This window comes from Macaca nemestrina, chromosome 16 (assembly GCF_043159975.1).
Source record: "Macaca nemestrina isolate mMacNem1 chromosome 16, mMacNem.hap1, whole genome shotgun sequence".
In the NCBI taxonomy this organism is placed as follows: Eukaryota; Metazoa; Chordata; class Mammalia; order Primates; family Cercopithecidae; genus Macaca; species Macaca nemestrina.
Window position 1 is genome coordinate 67499682 of NC_092140.1, and position 17306 is coordinate 67516987.

General features: G+C 36.8%; 1 long non-coding RNA gene across 2 annotated transcripts in view; it reads left to right on the forward strand.

Moving 5' to 3' along the window:
* LOC105485584 (uncharacterized) overlaps window positions 1-11839 on the forward strand; it is a 127836-nt gene extending 115997 nt beyond the window's left edge. For both annotated transcript variants that reach the window (XR_011614757.1, XR_003018923.2), the window contains 3 exons: window positions 2975-3152; window positions 9293-9346; window positions 10272-11839. This is a non-coding gene — a long non-coding RNA (uncharacterized lncRNA). The remainder of the gene's footprint in view (window positions 1-2974; window positions 3153-9292; window positions 9347-10271) is intronic.
* The last annotated feature ends 5467 nt before the right edge of the window (window positions 11840-17306 follow it).

Genomic DNA, 17306 nt, shown 5'->3' on the forward strand with positions numbered 1-17306 from the left:
TCATTTCCCACTCATTTGTCAGCCTTTAGGTGACAGCGGTCCTCTCCGACTCGTAGATGCTGCTTCATGATTAGCCTCTCCATCTGAGATATGACTCCCCTCATCACTCTTCAAGTCTCTGCCCCTCCTTTTCCATTTTACTTCCTCCCTGATATGGTTTGGCTCTGTGTCCCCACCCAAATCTCATGTTGAATTGTGATCCCCAGTATTGGAGGAGGGGCCTGGTGGGAGGTGATTGGAGCTTGGGGGAGGACTTCCTTCTTGCTGTTCTTGTGATGACAGTGAAAGAGTTCTCACGAGATCTGGTTGTTTAGAAGTGTGTAGCATTTCCTCCTTGGTTCTCTCTCCTGCCAGCTATGTGAAGATGTGCTTGCTTCCCCTTCATCTTCCACCATGATTGTAAGTTTCCTGAGACCTCCCCGGAAGCAGAAGCCTGTACAGCCTGCAGAACTGTGAGCAGATTAAGCCTCTTTTCTTTTCTTTTCTCTCTCACTTTTCTTTCTTTTTTTTTTTTTAAGAGATGGGCTCTCGTGTTGTTGCCCAGGTTGAAGTGCAGTGGCACAATCTCAGCTCACTGCAGCCTCCGCCTCCCAGATTCAAGCAATTCTCCTGCCCCGGCCTCCCAAGTAGCTGGGACTACAGGGGCATGCTGCCATGCCCAGCTAATTTTTTTTTTTTGTATTTTAGTAGATATAGGGTTTCACCACGTCGCCCAGGCTGGCCTCGAACTCCTGACCTCAAGTGATCCACCTGCCTCAGCCTCCCAAAGTGCTAGGTTTGCAGACATGAGCCACTGTGCCCAGCCTAAGCCTCTTTTCTTTTCTTTTCCTTTCTTTTCTTTTCTTTTCCTTTCCTTTTTTTTTTTTTTTTTTTTTGACCGAGTCTCACTCTGTCACCTAGGCTGGAGTACAGTGGCCCAATATTGGCTCATTGCAACCTCTGTCTCCCAGGTTCAAGCGATTCTGCTGCCTCAGCACCTCAAGCAGCTGAAATTACAGGTGCATGCCACCACGCCAGGCTAATTTTTTGTATTTTTAGTAGAGATAGGGTTTCACCACGTTGGCCAGGCTGCTCTTGAACTCCTGATCTCAAGTGATCCACCTGCCTCAGCCTCCCAAAGTGTTGGAATTACAGGCATAAGCCACCACGCCCAGCCAGGCCTCTTTTCTATACAAGTTACCCAGTCTCAGGTATGTCTTTACAGCAGTGTGAAAACAGACGAATGCACTATCTCTGTGGAACAGTCAAAAATCAATATTCAAAAAACAGGAACCAGAGAGAATGAGAAAGAAGCAGTGGAAGGACAAGAAGGGCATGAAGATTGGTTGTTGCTGGGATTATGGAGCCAGGGGCCAGGGCTTTTATCTTCCTTGCTTACCAGGAGCATGAGACAGCTGAACACCTGGTGTGAATCAGGAGCACGCTGGTGTCAACTGGTGAGGTGGGGCTGCCAGATGCCAACATATTAACTGGGACAAAAATAACGGGGAAATAAGAAAGGGGAAGAGAGTGCAATTACAGTTAGTGATAGCTGAGGAAGGTAGGGGCCTTATGTGCCAGGAGACAAGCAAACTTGGTATGTTCCTAGGATTAGGAGAACTGATAAGCATAGGGAAGAAGTGCATGGGGACGGGGTGGCAAATTTAGGTGAGTGTAACAAATACGGCTTCACTGTAGCTCGCTGGGGTACGTGCTCTTCTAACTATTAAATGTGTTTTGGCAGATATTTAGGCAACCTCCCCCGCCGACCTTTTCTGACTCACAGGGTTAGTCACCACCCAGCAGGAAATAAGTTGTTAAAAAGACCCGTGCTCTTTAAAAATTTTCCTGGACAAAGCACTGTGCAGCACCTGCATTTGACAATTGCCTCAGCAGGCTCTTCACTTACTACTTGAGCATGGTCCCTGTTCCTCTTTCTGGGCAGATTATGGGCATTTCTTGTGGAAGATCATAGAATAGGTTCTCTTCAGTTTGATTGCAAAGCTGGCTCTCCTGTCCTGATATTTAGAACAAATAGCAGAATCTGGGAGCAGAGCGTCAGCTCTGTGCACAGTGCCTGATCAAGGAAAAAAATGTTCTGGAATTACAGTGTATGTAGGGTTTTGAGAGAAACCATATGTGCTGGAATTTATGTTATTAAATCATGCTACTGCTTATTACATCTGATGTTTACCAATCAAAATGAAACTATTTAAATATTTTAATAATCAGTACTGCCATAACAGTGCATATTGGCTTAAAAACACTCCTGGATCCTCGCTGCATGAATAGTAGTGTCATGATTATGGTCCCTTCAGTGCAAAACTAGGTCAGTGGCACCTTTTAGACAACATAATCTCTGTAGTGATAAATAATATCTTTCTGGATTTTTCTGATTGAAGTTCAGCTTTAAAAATAAATAATGGGATTTTTACTTTCCATGGCTGCTAAGAGAGGTTAGTTTCAGAGCAATATATCTCATTCACTAATAACTTTATAAAAGCTCTGTACAGTTTTGGACACTTGTTGAAAAGAAACGATGCTGTGATGCTTTAACATCATGATAGGTTTTAATCTTTAATTTCATTGAATTTCATAATCTTTGTCTAAAGGTTGTTATTATTTAACAACAAATAACAAATGTGACATTGTCTCATGACATATACTACAATTTGTACAATTTGTATAAACATAAGCCCATGTTTGGTTTTGGAAAGATTTTGTACAAACACAAGCCAATGTTTGGTCTGAAAAGCCAATTTGTACAAACATAAAGCACCCACACAACTGTACTCCCATTCCAAAACACTCAGAACCCGACGGAAGAGAATAAGGCACGGTGGAAAGAATACAACCTCGAACCACAGAGGGACCCTGTGACCATGTGATCTCTGCCACTTTCTTGCTCTGCGGATTGAGAGAGATTATTTCAATTCTCTCGGTGTTCACTTTCTTAATCCTTTCCTTATTCAATCTTTTTATTTACCTTGCTCAGGCAACACAAAAGAGGACCCAAAGCACCATGGGCAAATCATGGAAGAAGAACTGGAATGCATATCTAGTCCACTGTCTGAGCCAAAGACTTCAGTTGGAGAAAGGGAAGACAAGGGTTTAACTGGCAATTCAAAGGGAGGTGATCAGCCTTCTGTTACAGAGTTAACTCTGTGTGAAAGGTAAGGAGGCCGTCATACTGCCCCCTTTGCCTCATTTACACAAATAAGTTTAGTTCACTTCTTTACACTGAAAGGTCTACTTCACTAAGGGATTTTTGACTTTAAACTAGATGAAGGGATTTCTTATTCCTGATCTCTTTTTCTTGTGCTCTGCCTCTGCCGCTCTTTTGCTTCAGCTCATTTTTTAGTCTGTTCTTTTCTCTCTTTGAAGGTTTCTTAGTAAAAGAGTGTTTGAATTTTAGCTATTTTCTCCTCCAACATGATCCAGCTATATTTTGTCCTCTGTCCAGGAGGCTTTAGACACTGTCTGTAACTACTGCTGCTCCCGACACAGCTCCACGGCCACCACTAAGAAAGTCGGGAGGCACAGCAGCAGAATTGGCCCTCCAAAAGCAACAACAGAAATGCATTTCTGTACCTAGAGTCTTTACTTTTTATCCAAGATTATTCTAATTTTTGAATGGTTTACATTTCAAACAGTAATATTGTATTTTTCTCAGTTCATGTGTGCGTGTGCATGTTTAGTGTATACTATGTCAGAAAAATCAGCTAACACTAAGTCATGATGGAATGTGGAAAAGGGATAATGATCATGGAAATGGCACTGTTTCAAACTGTGTTATGATCTTTGCCTTTCTACATCCTTTGCAAAGGCAGGGAGGGCTGCGCTCTCACAGAGCCATTTGTGTGCATCTGTATGGGAGTGTGTGTAAGTGTGAGGGTGGCAGAGGTTGGGCATGAGTATACACAGAAGCAAAATAGCTTGAGCTCAGTTTAGGAAAACTTGGGATAGTTCTAGTTTAAACTATAAAACGTCAAGAGTCCAGAAACCACCTTCAACTTTGAATATGCTCTCACTACAAAGAAGAAAAAGAAATGAGATCAAATGTCATATATAGCTCAGATCTCATTTCCAAAAATCACATCTCATAGTTTTTTGTTTTTTGTTTATCCTGAATGTATACCATGTATTTGGCTCTTTTTAAGTACTAATGGTTTTTTAAAGAGTTGCTTATATTATCTTTGAAACCCCACTTAGCTGAAGGGTATAATGCAGAAGGAATCTGTTATGCTTTGGGTTGCTGAAATCGGGGAAGCAAGGTTTTTAAAATGGAGTATTTATTAAAAAAGCAAAAACAAAACCTTTCAGGTCCTTTTATGTGTCTTGGCCTTTTACTGACTAGCACCCATGTTTTGTGTTTCTGATGCGTATTACCTGTCATGAATAACAGATGTTGGGAGACTATTGCAGCCATGGAGAGTAACTGACATTGGGATAGCCCACTCACCATAAACAGCTATCAAACTGGGCACAATATATGAGACAACTGTTTAGACATTTGACAAGAAGCAACACAGGGCTGTGGTCTTAGAAAGGAAACACACATAGTAAGCTCAGTGATCACCATGACTTTCTCTGCCTGGAGGCAGTTTCCAGTTTGCAAAGCAGGAAGGTGGATCCCAAACAGAGCTTGATGGTCTTGCTGAATTTAGGAGGTGGAGATTGTAGTACAGGGTTGTTGGGTGGATTGGAATTTTTAAGGCCAAAGACTACAGAGAAAGGAATTATGCAAAAATGAAATCTTCCTAGAAATTGTTTTTAAATTTTTTGCTAAATATTAAGCTGTAAGTGTACAAGGAAAGAGGCAACGAGGCTAGGGAACTGTGAAAGTAAATATAGATTTTAGAGGATGCACATTTCTTAAGAGGTGGGGTCATGACAAGTTTTGCTAAACACAATAGACATTCAGTTTAGTTCCTAAAAGTTACATATTGGGAATAGGGCTACCTTAGACTTAGAATAAGAAATAATATGGACCTCTTTTAGCAATCAACTTGATACACTATTAAATAAATTTCCTGCCACAATAACACTCAGTTCGCTTTAAATAAAGATTTAAAAACAATTCTGACTCTCAACAACATAGTGCCTGTAATGTTTAGCATAACATAAAATATTACTGAGTGGCATAGAAACAAGAAATTGGGTGATCCGTAACCAGGGGGAAATAAAATATAATATAGACAGATACAGAGACAAAAGATGTTGGAATTAGCCAAGAATTTAAAATAACAATTTAAATTATGTGTAGGAATTTAAAGGAAAGGATGAACATGATAAATAGATAGATGGAAAATTCCAACAGAGAAATAAAAACTTTAAGAAATGGAAATTCTAGAACTGAAAAATGCAATAACTGAAATGAAAAATTGATAATTTATTCCTCATAAATATTAAAAATTTCTGCTCATCAAAAACCTAAATGGAAGAAAGTATTTGTGCATATATATCTGATTATGGACTTATGCCAGATTATGTAAAGAACTTTCATAAATCAGTTTAAAAAAACCCAAACAACACTATTTTTAATAAATGGATGGAAGTCTTGAACAGGTACTTACAAAGGGAGACAAATGTCACATAAAAACATGTTCAACATCACTAGTCGTTAGGCTTATGAGAATTGAAACCACAATGAGATATTAGTACATACTTAGATAAATTTTAAAATGCTGAAAAAAATAATATGTTGATACTGACATGTATTTATAGCAACCAGAAACCTCATATGTTGGAAGAGGTGCAAAACTGATACATCTAATTTGGAGCTCCATTTGGCAGATCTTTTAAAGTTACAATTACCTACCCTATGATTCAGCAATTCTACTCCTAGGTATTTATCCAACAAAAATAAAAACATACATTGAAAAATACTTGTTCAATAATGTTCATTTATTCATAGAAGTTTCATTTATAATAACCTGAAATTAGAAACAATTCAAATGTTTGTTGATGAGTGAATGCCTAATCGATTTGAATAGAGGCAATGAAATATTACTCAGCAGTGAAATAAAAGAAGTACTGTACATGTAAACACATGAATTACTTTGAAAACCATTATGCTGAATGACAGAAGTCAATCACAAAAGTGTCTATTTCCACGTTTTAGTGTAATTTTAGAGAAGACAAAACTGATCTATGGTATGAGAAATCAGAACAGTGGTTGCTTCTTGTGGAAAGAGGGTTGATAGGGGAACACAATGAGTGGGTAGGAGTTTCTGGGATGATAGAAATGTTCCTTATTATAATAGATTTGTGGGTTACACAAGTGAGTGTATCCACTGCTCAAAATGCATCAAATTGTCACATAGGTCTGTGTGCATTTTATTGTATGAAAATTATACCTCAATTTAAGATTGAGGTACATGTGGCATCATTCAATTATTTTTATTTTCTTTGTGATTTCAGACAAACTTTGCAGTTGTCTATTTGTGCCTATAGTTTGAAATCTGTAAGCTAAATAGGATATTTTAATTTTTGTAAGTTTCTCTTAACAATATGTCACTCTACAAATGATTTATTTCAAGTCTTGGGTATGTCTAATAGAGACACAAACACATTTTTCTGGCCCACCTAATTATAAGATAGTAAATAGCTGTCTCACAACATAAATGTAGATGACAATGTATTATTGCCCTAGCATAAGCTCAAAGAAAATAGTCTTACATGCTAGAAAATGGTCAGGATCTAGTGGGCTGCATTAGAAAATGTGCACTCACATATATAGTCACTCAACAAGAGCCCTACAAAATTGCCAAGGGTCACACTTCTGGCATTTTCATTTCCGATCACTTTAGCAAATTTTACCCATGACTTCTGTTTCAACAAATGCTCCCACCCTTTTCTTGGATGGGGACAAGGGGTACAGTCTTAAAAGACAAATCTGACCTAAGAATTTTGCCAGAGAGGAGAGAAGAGAAAGAAACTAAGAAAGAGACTGTTAAAAAAAAAATTCTTTTAAGTATACAGTAAAAGGACAAAAAAAAAAAAAAATCAAAAAAGAATCAAAAGTACAGGTTGGTGCTACAAGGCAGGGATGAGTGACACCTAACCCCTACCATGCCATGGCAAACTATACAAATGTGTCTCATTGCTGCACCATTTCTGGGGATAGTAGTTTTGCCCACTCTTTAGTCTCCAAGTGTTTCCATTATAGCTCCCTATTTTTAGGAGTTAATAGCTAGGCTATAATAATTTGCTTCAGGCTGGCATACCAGGTCTCAGTCAGGGAGTACATTTACAGTAATAGAATACAGTCTATTTCAGATGCTTTTACTGTGTATGTGTGTGTGTCTGTGTATGTGTGCATGCTCCTGTAATCTAAAAATGTTTGCTGTTGCAAAAACTTAAATTTGATAACAGATTGACTTCTAATGTGATGTAGTCAGTTTTGTCTACCCTAAATACTAGAAAAAAATCAAGTCACTGAAAAATGTCTTTTTGCAGAAGAAATGTGTTAATTCACATTCATTTCCTTGAGCTCCAGTACCTAGTGGGTGTTTAATAAGTGTTCACTGACAAGAGTAAAAGCAACAATTCTATTTATTGCACATGGTATTGTCTTCACCAGCCCTTTATAAGTGTGCTTCTGTAAATGTGATTTACTCTTAAAAAGAATAAGTTAAAATAACTGTAATATCCTAAACAATGTTTATGGCATACCTAACATCTCTTGAATGTTAATCTCAGGAAATAGAATTTCATGAGTTTCATGGAGTTTGTTTTAAGGGATCTGCCTATTTGGGAAAGTCAGCTACTTGTCTATATATTTTTAAAGGTATTTTATTGAGTACTGATTACTTTTGGAACTCAATGACATGCAGAAAACTGCATTGTCATCAAACGCTGATCCTATATGAGAATGGTTGTGTAACCTCATGGGTAAGCATGTGATGTTCAAGAATAAAACCTTAGACTCATTTTCTCCTTATGGTTTGAAGAAGGGGAGTGAAACACAATGGTTAGAGGAGAAAGTCCTACTGTAGCTGAATGAGAATCCGAGCTACTTGGCAGTGCCTGGTTTATGCAAGGAGCTGGTTGTACATTATCCTTAAACATAAAAACTGTGCACTGTAATGTAATTTTCTGCATGTGGCAGAAAGGGAAACTGGAATTTCAGACAGATAAATAACTTGCCCAGGATCAAACATCTAGGAAAGGAATTGTAACTGGTCATCAGAGAAAATCATGAATAATTGGTGAAATAAGAAATTATTTCTTTTTATGCAATACATGTTCAGAGAAATGAATTTGAAAAATACATTTTTTTCCTGAAAAATTGGGCCATAACACAGGAGACAGATCAAGGCCTATCTTCTGCCTAAGACCCTCTTTATTTTAATTCATCCAAAATCCAGAGAAAGATACATCGGAGACTTCAGGCGGGATCATTTCTCTGGCTCAGTACATGCATGACCTACATGTCGTCAAATACAGTTGTTGCTTTTGGGTTCTCATCTTGTCAGCACTGGTGCACACAGTTGATTATTCCCTTCTTGAAACACTTTGTCCTTTGGCTGGAATGATGCAACACTAAGCTGGTTCTCCATTAATTCCTCCTCAGTCTTCTCTTGTTTGTTCATCCACCTCCTTCATATGACTTTCTCAAAATATTCTTCTCTATCGCTTTCATTCTCCCCACTGATGTCCCCTGCCTCATCTTCCAACATGTGCCGTTTCTCCCTCAGAGCTTCATTCATGCTGAACTTCTCTCATTTTCTCTGCATGCCAAGCTCTTTCTGTAAGGCATTCACTCATTTTTTTTTCCGTTTATCTGAAACTTTTCCTTTTCCTCTGCATTGTGTGGAATTTAGCACTAGTTATTTACATATAATTTTTTGCCATGTCTCTAGATACTGATACTATTATCTTCCTTTAATTCGCTAAATTACTTGAAATCAATCATTCTTTTTACTAAAAGTAATATACTAGAAAAAGAAACCTAATATCATTGCAGTAACTGTAAAATAAAATCATGATTATTTGCCATAATTAAGAGAAAGTTATTAAAAACAAATACACTAAAATACACTGTGTAATAATAATTTATATCATTTACGCTTACTTGCATTTTGGGTATAATGGCCTGGTTCACCTCTTTCTCTCTGTCTCTCTCTCTCTCTCTCTTTTATTAGTGTTAACTCATAAGAAAACCTTGCTTAGCCATTTCTTCCCTAAATGAAATCACGCTACCTATGATATATTTTAATAACATCACATTTTTTTCCTCCTCTATAGAACTTGTTATCAGTGAAATAATTAATCATGTAGTAAGTTGTTTGATATCTTTCTCTTTTAGAATGTAAGATTCATGTATACATCTGACAATCACAGCTGTATGTCCACAGCCTCAGTGAGTATTTTTTGTAGGGGACACTTGATATCTATATGCATATTTATTGATGGAATAAAATAATGCATTAATTTTTACATTAAAACCATATTTAGTAGGAGTTATCATGGTTTTATTTCTTACCATATGCCAAGAACTGAGGCTGCAAATATATACAAGACACAGTGTTCAAGTTGCCTATGCCTAGAGTGCAGGGCTTGGCTATAAATAAACAATTACAGTATAACATCATGAGCACTATAGTTGAGGTAAGAACAGTGTTCTGTGGTGGTGTGAAGCAAGACTAAGCTTGCTTGGGCAGTAAGGAGGCACCTCATATGGTAACCTCTGAGCTGTGTCTTAAAGCTGAGAAGTGTCCTGGGCACAGAGACAGTGAAAGAGAATTCCAGGCAAGGCAGTGGACGAACCTGGAGACTGCTGAGGAGTTTTATGCTGTTGGATCAGAGTACACATGGATTGAAGTAGCAAGAAATACATTTGCCAAAGTAAGCTGGAGTATGCTTATAAAAGGCTTTATATCCTGAGCTATCAAATATAGACTTGAGTCTATTGGAAACAATGAAACATTCAAATATTTAAGCAGGGGATGACATGAATAGATTTATTTTTTGGACAATAACTTGGCATTGTGAAGGCTTAAGTGAGTGGGAAGTGCCTGGAAGCATGAGATAAAGATAGTGTGGGCTCTGGTGTGGGCTGTGAGTGGGGACCTAGTGTCCTTCTTGTATTTTAAATGTGTGTTCTCTTCCCTTTGTATGAAAATGAGATTCTCTTTTTAAGGGCTACATCCACTATCTAAAGTATCTATCAGAAAGGAAGAACAGGTTGACTTACCAGGAGGTATTTTCAAAGGAAGAAGGAAAGGACTTTATGATAACTTTAGGAAGAGCTGCAGCTCCTAATTTATTGCCCGTTTCCTCTCTAGGTCCTTTTGAAATGTATCTACAATCTTCAATTGGAACTTCTAAAACGCTTCATGTCCTATTTTATATACTCAATTTATTTAAATGTATTATCTGTATTTTACCATTAAAAGGAGACAGGATTAGATGATAGGTCTTATGATTTGTCATTTTCTGAGCAACAATGTAGAGTTGCCAAATTTGACATTTATTGTACCACACTGGATACTCTGAAGGGTGGTGAGGTATAATATTGTCAAAATGAAAGAGCTCGTGTTATGGACTGAATTGTGTGCCATCAAATTGCATGCGAGAGTCCTAAACCATAATGTGATTATATTTGTAGATAGGGCTTTTAAAGAGGTAATTAAGCTTAAGTGAATTCATAAGGATGGGGCTCTAATCCAGTGTGACTGACATCTTCATAAGAAATGAAGGAGACACCAGGGAGGAATGCACAGAAATAATGTGATATGAGGACACAGCAAGAGGGTGGCCCATCTGCAAGCCAAAAAGAGAGATCTCAGGAGAAGTCTAACCTGCTGACACTTTGTTCTTGGACTTCCAGCCTCTAAAAGAATGAGAAAATAAATTTCTGTTGTTTGAGCCACCCAGTCTGTGGTGTTTTGTTATGGTGGCCCTAGCAAACTGATACTGCTTGTTTATGGCTTTTCAATAAAACAGTCAAACAAACTACAAAAGAATATTGAGAGAGAGTGCACATGAGAAGTGGGGTGGAGGGATGGGAGGTCCAAGGTGATACGCTTTCAGCAATTCAAATGGCACTAATTAGGAAATTATGAAACTGAATGGAAGAAAACAGAGACAAAATGTCCATTATTTTATTTAAATGGATAGCATAGTTGACCATTATTCTTCTTTACTAAAACAAGTTATTCTTCAAGGCAATTGTTAACCTAGTTTGAAATATCTCTTTACAGCATTAATTGAAAATATGAATACATTTCTTAAAGTATATTTCATCATTTAGAATGCCCATCAGTGAAGCAAAAATGCCTCATTTTCATTTCTCATTAAGTTCCCTTCTCACATGTTCAAAAAATTATAGCTAATAACAACCTCGTAACCTCCAACAAAAAACAATTTCATAAAAAAGAAAGATTTTATTGTTCTGTATGGCCTTCTGCAGTGAGAGAATAACTCTTTTCTTTCTTTTAATTGTTAATGTGAATTATAACAGACTTACAGAAAAGTGCATAAATATAATTGTACAATTTCACAAAGCATTATAAAGTGAACACCATGAAATCAGATCAAGAAATATAACATTCCCCTCACTTCAGAAGCAACTGAACACCCTCCTGATCACAATCCCCTTCTCCCCTTCCTGGAAATAGTATTATCCAGATTTATATGGTAATTCCTTCCTTGTTTTTTTTTTACAGTTTTACTGCCTAGTATGCAATCTTAAATAATGTGATTTAGTTCAACCTGTTCTTGAGTTTTTATCAAATGAATTATGCTTGTAGGAATTATTTCCATTGTTGGTGTAGCTATAGATTGTGCATTTTCATTATTGTATGGTATTCCATCTAATAAATAAACCTCAGTTTATTTGTTCATCTTATTGATGGCAATTTTATTTATTTTTAGTATAAAGCCAAATAGAACAATGTTGTTATAAGCAATCTTTTGTAGGTATCCAGGTGCACATGTCTTAGTTTTCTAGGGTATAAGCCTAGGATTTGAATTTCTGGGTCAATTTCCAGCTTTTCTAGATAATCCAAAGTGTTTCTGAAAGTGGTTGTTCTAATCTACAATCCCAACAGCATGAAAGAGGAACCCATCGTTCACTTCTTAGCCAATGTTATTGTTAGTTTTCCCCTCTAAATCTGGTGAGTATGTAGTATTTTCTCTTTTTTTTTTTTTTTAATATTTTGCTGCTTATAAATAAGTTCGAGCACTTTTTCACGTTTGTTGTCCATTTGCATTTTACCTTCTTTGAAGAGCCTGTTGGAGTCATTGGCCCATTTTTCTATTGAGTTTTCAGGCTTTTTATTGTTGATTATGGAAGTTTTAATATACTCTGCATATAAATTCATTACTGATTTTAGGTGTTGGCTCTCACTGGGTCATTATTACAGAAATTGGAAATTGTTTCCAAATCTTGACTATCATGAATACTGCTGCAATAAACATGGGTGTGCACATATTTCTTTGATTTACTGATTTCCCTTCTTTTGAGTATATAGCTAGGTGTGGGGTTACTGGATCATATGGTAGTTCTTTTTTTAAAGGCGGTGTCTTGCTCTGTCTTGCCCATGCTGTAGTGCAGTGGTGCAATCTTGGCTCACTGCAACCTCTGCCTCCTGGGTTCAAGGAATTCTCGTGCTTCAGCCTCCTGAGTAGCTAGGATTACAGGTGTGCACCACCATACCCGGCTATTTTTTTTTTTTTTTTTTTTTTTTTAGTAGAGACAGGGTTTTACCATGTTTGCCAAACTGGTCTCGAACTCCTCACCTCAAATAATCCTCCTGCCTCAGCCTCCCAAAGTGCTGGGATTACAGGTGGAAACCACCGTGCCTGGCCCTGGTAGTTCTATTTTCAGATTTCTGAGGAACCTCCATACTTTTCTCCACAGTGGCTGTACTAATTTACATTCCCAGCAGTGTATGAAGGTTCCCTTTTCCCTATATCCTCGTCAGCATTCATTATTGTCTAAAAGTCATGAGAAATGGGATGAGTTGATATCTCATTGTAGCCTTGATTTGCAATTCTCTGATGATCAATGATATTGAGCACCTTTTCATATACTTGTTTACCATGTGTATGTCTTCTTTTGAGAAATTTCTATTCAGATCCTTTGTCCATTTTTATTGGATTATTATATTTTCTTTTACCTATTGAATTGTTTGAATTCCTTCTATATTGTGGTTATTAATCCCCTGGGTTGTCTCTTCACTTTGTTGATTTTTTCTTTTGCTGTGTGGAAGCTTTTTAACTTGATGTGATCCCATTTGTCCAATTTTCCTTTGGTTGCCTGTACTTTTGGTGTATTACTCAATAATTCGTTGCCTAGACCAATGTCCTTAAAGTTTCCCCAATGAAATGGTGACTTTAAAAAACGTATTTTCTAAGTGTTTGATACTGGCATATAAATACAACTGATTTTTTTTCTGCAACCTTGCTACAAAATACTTCTAATTAATCTGTAGATTCTGTTAGATTTTCTACAAATGAAATTATGTTAACTGAGAATAATGACAATCTTAATTTTCCTTTCCTATTCATTATGCCTTTCATTTCTCTTTCTTGCCTTTCAGTGCTATCAAGGCCTTTCAGTACAGGATTGAAGTGAAGTGATGATATTTGACATCCTTGACTTCAAAGGAAAGCTTTGAAAATATCACCATTAGATAAGATGCTTGCAGTGGATTTTTTAAATTTGTAATTAGCCTTTATCAGATTGAGGAAGCTCCATTCTAGTTCTAGTTTGCCACGAGTTTTTATTTTTAACTTTTATTATGAATGGGTTTTAAAACTCATCAAATGCTTCTTATGTGTCAATGAGGTGATATCTATTTTTTATTTTATTCTTAATATGACCAATTGCATTGCCTTTCTAATGTTAAGCTAACATGAATTTTTAGTATAAACCAACTTGCTTATGATAAAGTCTCCTTTTTACCAACTGCTGGGTTTACATTTTTAAGAATTTTGGGGTCTATGTTCATAATGAGATTGAATTGTATGTTTCTCTTGTCATACTCTCTTTATTGGTTTTTGGTATCAAGAAAATCCAGTCTGATACCATGTATTAGAGTTTATCTGTTTTTATCGTTCTCTGGAAATATGTAGGATTGATATTAATTTTTCCTTGATCCTGTTAGTAAAGGATATTTGAACCTAAATATTATTTTGGAGGAAGTTTTATATTGCTGTTTCAGTTTCTTTACGTTTATCTCAGATTTTTTATTATATCTTTTGTCAAATTTTTAAGTGGCAGTTTTCTAGAAATTTTCTGGACAGTTTCTTCTGAATTTCTCAATTTACTGAAATAAAGTTATTACATACAGTTATTATCTTCGTAATATCTATAGAATCTCCTCTATTTTATTCCTGAGTTAATTTTCTCTTCTTCATTATTCTCTTGAAAATATATATATATAAATATTACTAGTCCCCAATTTTTGGCTTTGTCTTCTCTATTATATTTAATCGTTTATTTCACCATCATTCATCAATGCTCTTTTTCTTTAATGTTTCTTCTTTCTACTTTTTTTGCTGTTCTTTTTGTAATTTCTCAAGACAGATGCTTAAATCATTACTTTTAAGCCATTTTTCTTTTGAATGTGTGCTAAGTCTATACATTTTATATGCTGTACTTTTAAAATTTTAATATGTAGTATTTTCATTATCGTTCAGTTTAGTATACTTTCTTTTTTCTCTCATGACTTCCTTTTGATATGTGTTTTTACAATATCCAAACATATAGTGATTTTTCTAGGTGTATTTTGATTATTTTTTTTTTAATTTATTTATTATTATTATACTTTAAGTTGTAGGGTACATGTGCATAACGTGCAGGTTTGTTACTTATGTATACTTGTGCCATGTTGGTGTGCTGCACCCATCAACTCATCATTTACATCAGGTATAACTCCCAATGCAATCCCTCCCCCCTCCCCCCTCCCCATGATAGGCCCCGGTGTGTGATGTTCCCCTTCCTGAGTCCAAGTGATCTCATTGTTCAGTTCCCACCTATGAGTGAGAACATGCTGTGTTTGGTTTTCTGTTCTTGTGATAGTTTGCTAAGAATGATGGTTTCCAGCTGCATCCATGTCCCTACAAAGGACACAAACTCATCCTTTTTGATGGCTGCATAGTATTCCATGGTGTATATGTGCCACATTTTCTTAATCCAATCTGTCACTGATGGACATTTGGGTTGATTCCAAGTCTTTGCTATTGTGAATAGTGCTGCAATAAACATACGTGTGCATGTGTCTTTATAGCAGCATAATTTATAATCCTTTGGGTATATACCCAGTAATGGGATGGCTGGGTCATATGGTACATCTAGTTCTAGATCCTTGAGGAATCGCCATACTGTTTTCCATAATGGTTGAACTAGTTTACAATCCCACCAACAGTGTAAAAGTGTTCCTATTTCTCCACATCCTCTCCAGCACTTGTTGTTTCCTGACTTTTTAATGCTCGCCATTCTAACTGGTGTGAGATGGTATCTCATTGTGGTTTTGATTTGCATTTCTCTGATGGCCAGTGATGATGAGCATTTTTTCATGTGTCTGTTGGCTGTATGAATGTCTTCTTTTGAGAAATGTCTGTTCATATCCTTTGCCCACTTTTTGATGGGGTTGTTTGTTTTTTTCTTGTAAATTTGTTTGAGTTCTTTGTAGGTTCTGGATATTAGCCCTTTGTCAGATGAGTAGATTGCAAAATTTTTCTCCCATTCTGTAGGTTGCCTGTTCACTCTGATGGTAGTTTCTTTTGCTGTGCAGAAGCTCTTTAGTTTAATTAGATCCCATTTGTCAATTTTGGCTTTTGCTGCCGTTGCTTTTGGTGTTTTAGACATGAAGTCTTTGCCCATGCCTATGTCCTGAATGGTACTACCTAGGTTTTCCTCTAGGATTTTTATGGTATTAGGTCTAACATTTAAGTCTCTAATCCATCTAGAATTAATTTTCATATAAGGAGTAAGGAAAGGATCCAGTTTCAGCTTTCTACTTATGGCTAGCCAATTTTCCCAGCACCATTTATTAAATAGGGAATCCTTTCCCCATTTCTTGTTTTTGTCAGGTTTGTCAAAGATCAGATGGCTGTAGATGTGTGGTATTATTTCTGAGGACTCTGTTCTGTTCCATTGGTCTATATCTCTGTTTTGGTACCAGTACCATGCTGTTTTGGTTACTGTAGCCTTGTAGTATAGTTTGAAGTCAGGTAGCGTGATGCCTCCAGCTTTGTTCTTTTGACTTAGGATTGTCTTGGAAATGCGGGCTCTTTTTTGGTTCCATATGAACTTTAAAGCAGTTTTTTCCAATTCTGTGAAGTAACTCATTGGTAGCTTGATGGGGATGGCATTGAATCTATAAATAACCTTGGGCAGTATGGCCATTTTCACGATATTGATTCTTCCTATCCATGAGCATGGTATGTTCTTCCATTTGTTTGTGTCCTCTTTTATTTCACTGAGCAGTGGTTTGTAGTTCTCCTTGAAGAGGTCCTTTACATCCCTTGTCAGTTGGATTCCTAGGTATTTTATTCTCTTTGAAGCAATTGTGAATGGAAGTTCATTCCTGATTTGGCTCTCTGTCTGTTACTGGTGTATAAGAATGCTTGTGATTTTTGCACATTAATTTTGTATCCTGAGACTTTGCTGAAGTTGCTTATCAGCTTAAGGAGATTTTGGGCTGAGACAATGGGGTTTTCTAAATATACAATCATGTCATCTGCAAACAGGGACAATTTGACTTCTTCTTTTCCTAACTGAATACCCTTGATTTCTTTCTCTTGCCTGATTGCCCTAGCCAGAACTTCCAACACTATGTTGAATAGGAGTGGTGAGAGAGGGCATCCCTGTCTTGTGCCAGTTTTCAAAGGGAATTTTTCCAGTTTTTGCCCTTTCAGTATGATATTGGCTGTGGGTTTGTCATAAATAGCTCTTATTATTTTGAGGTACGTTCCATCAATACCGAATTTATTGAGCGTTTTTAGCATGAAGGGCTGTTGAATTTTGTCAAAAGCCTTTTCTGCATCTATTGAGATCATCATGTGGTTCTTGTCTTTGGTTCTGTTTATATGCTGGATTATGTTGATTGATTTGCAAATGTTGAACCAGCCTTGCATCCCAGGGATGAAGCCCACTTGATCATGGTGGATAAGCTTTTTGATGTGCTGCTGAATCTGGTTTGCCAGTATTTTATTGAGGATTTTTGCATCGATGTTCATCAGGGATATTGGTCTAAAATTCTCTTTTTTAGTTGTGTCTCTGCCAGGCTTTGGTATCAGGATGATGTTGGCCTCATAAAATGAGTTAGGGAGGATTCCCTCTTTTTCTATTGATTGGAATAGTTTCA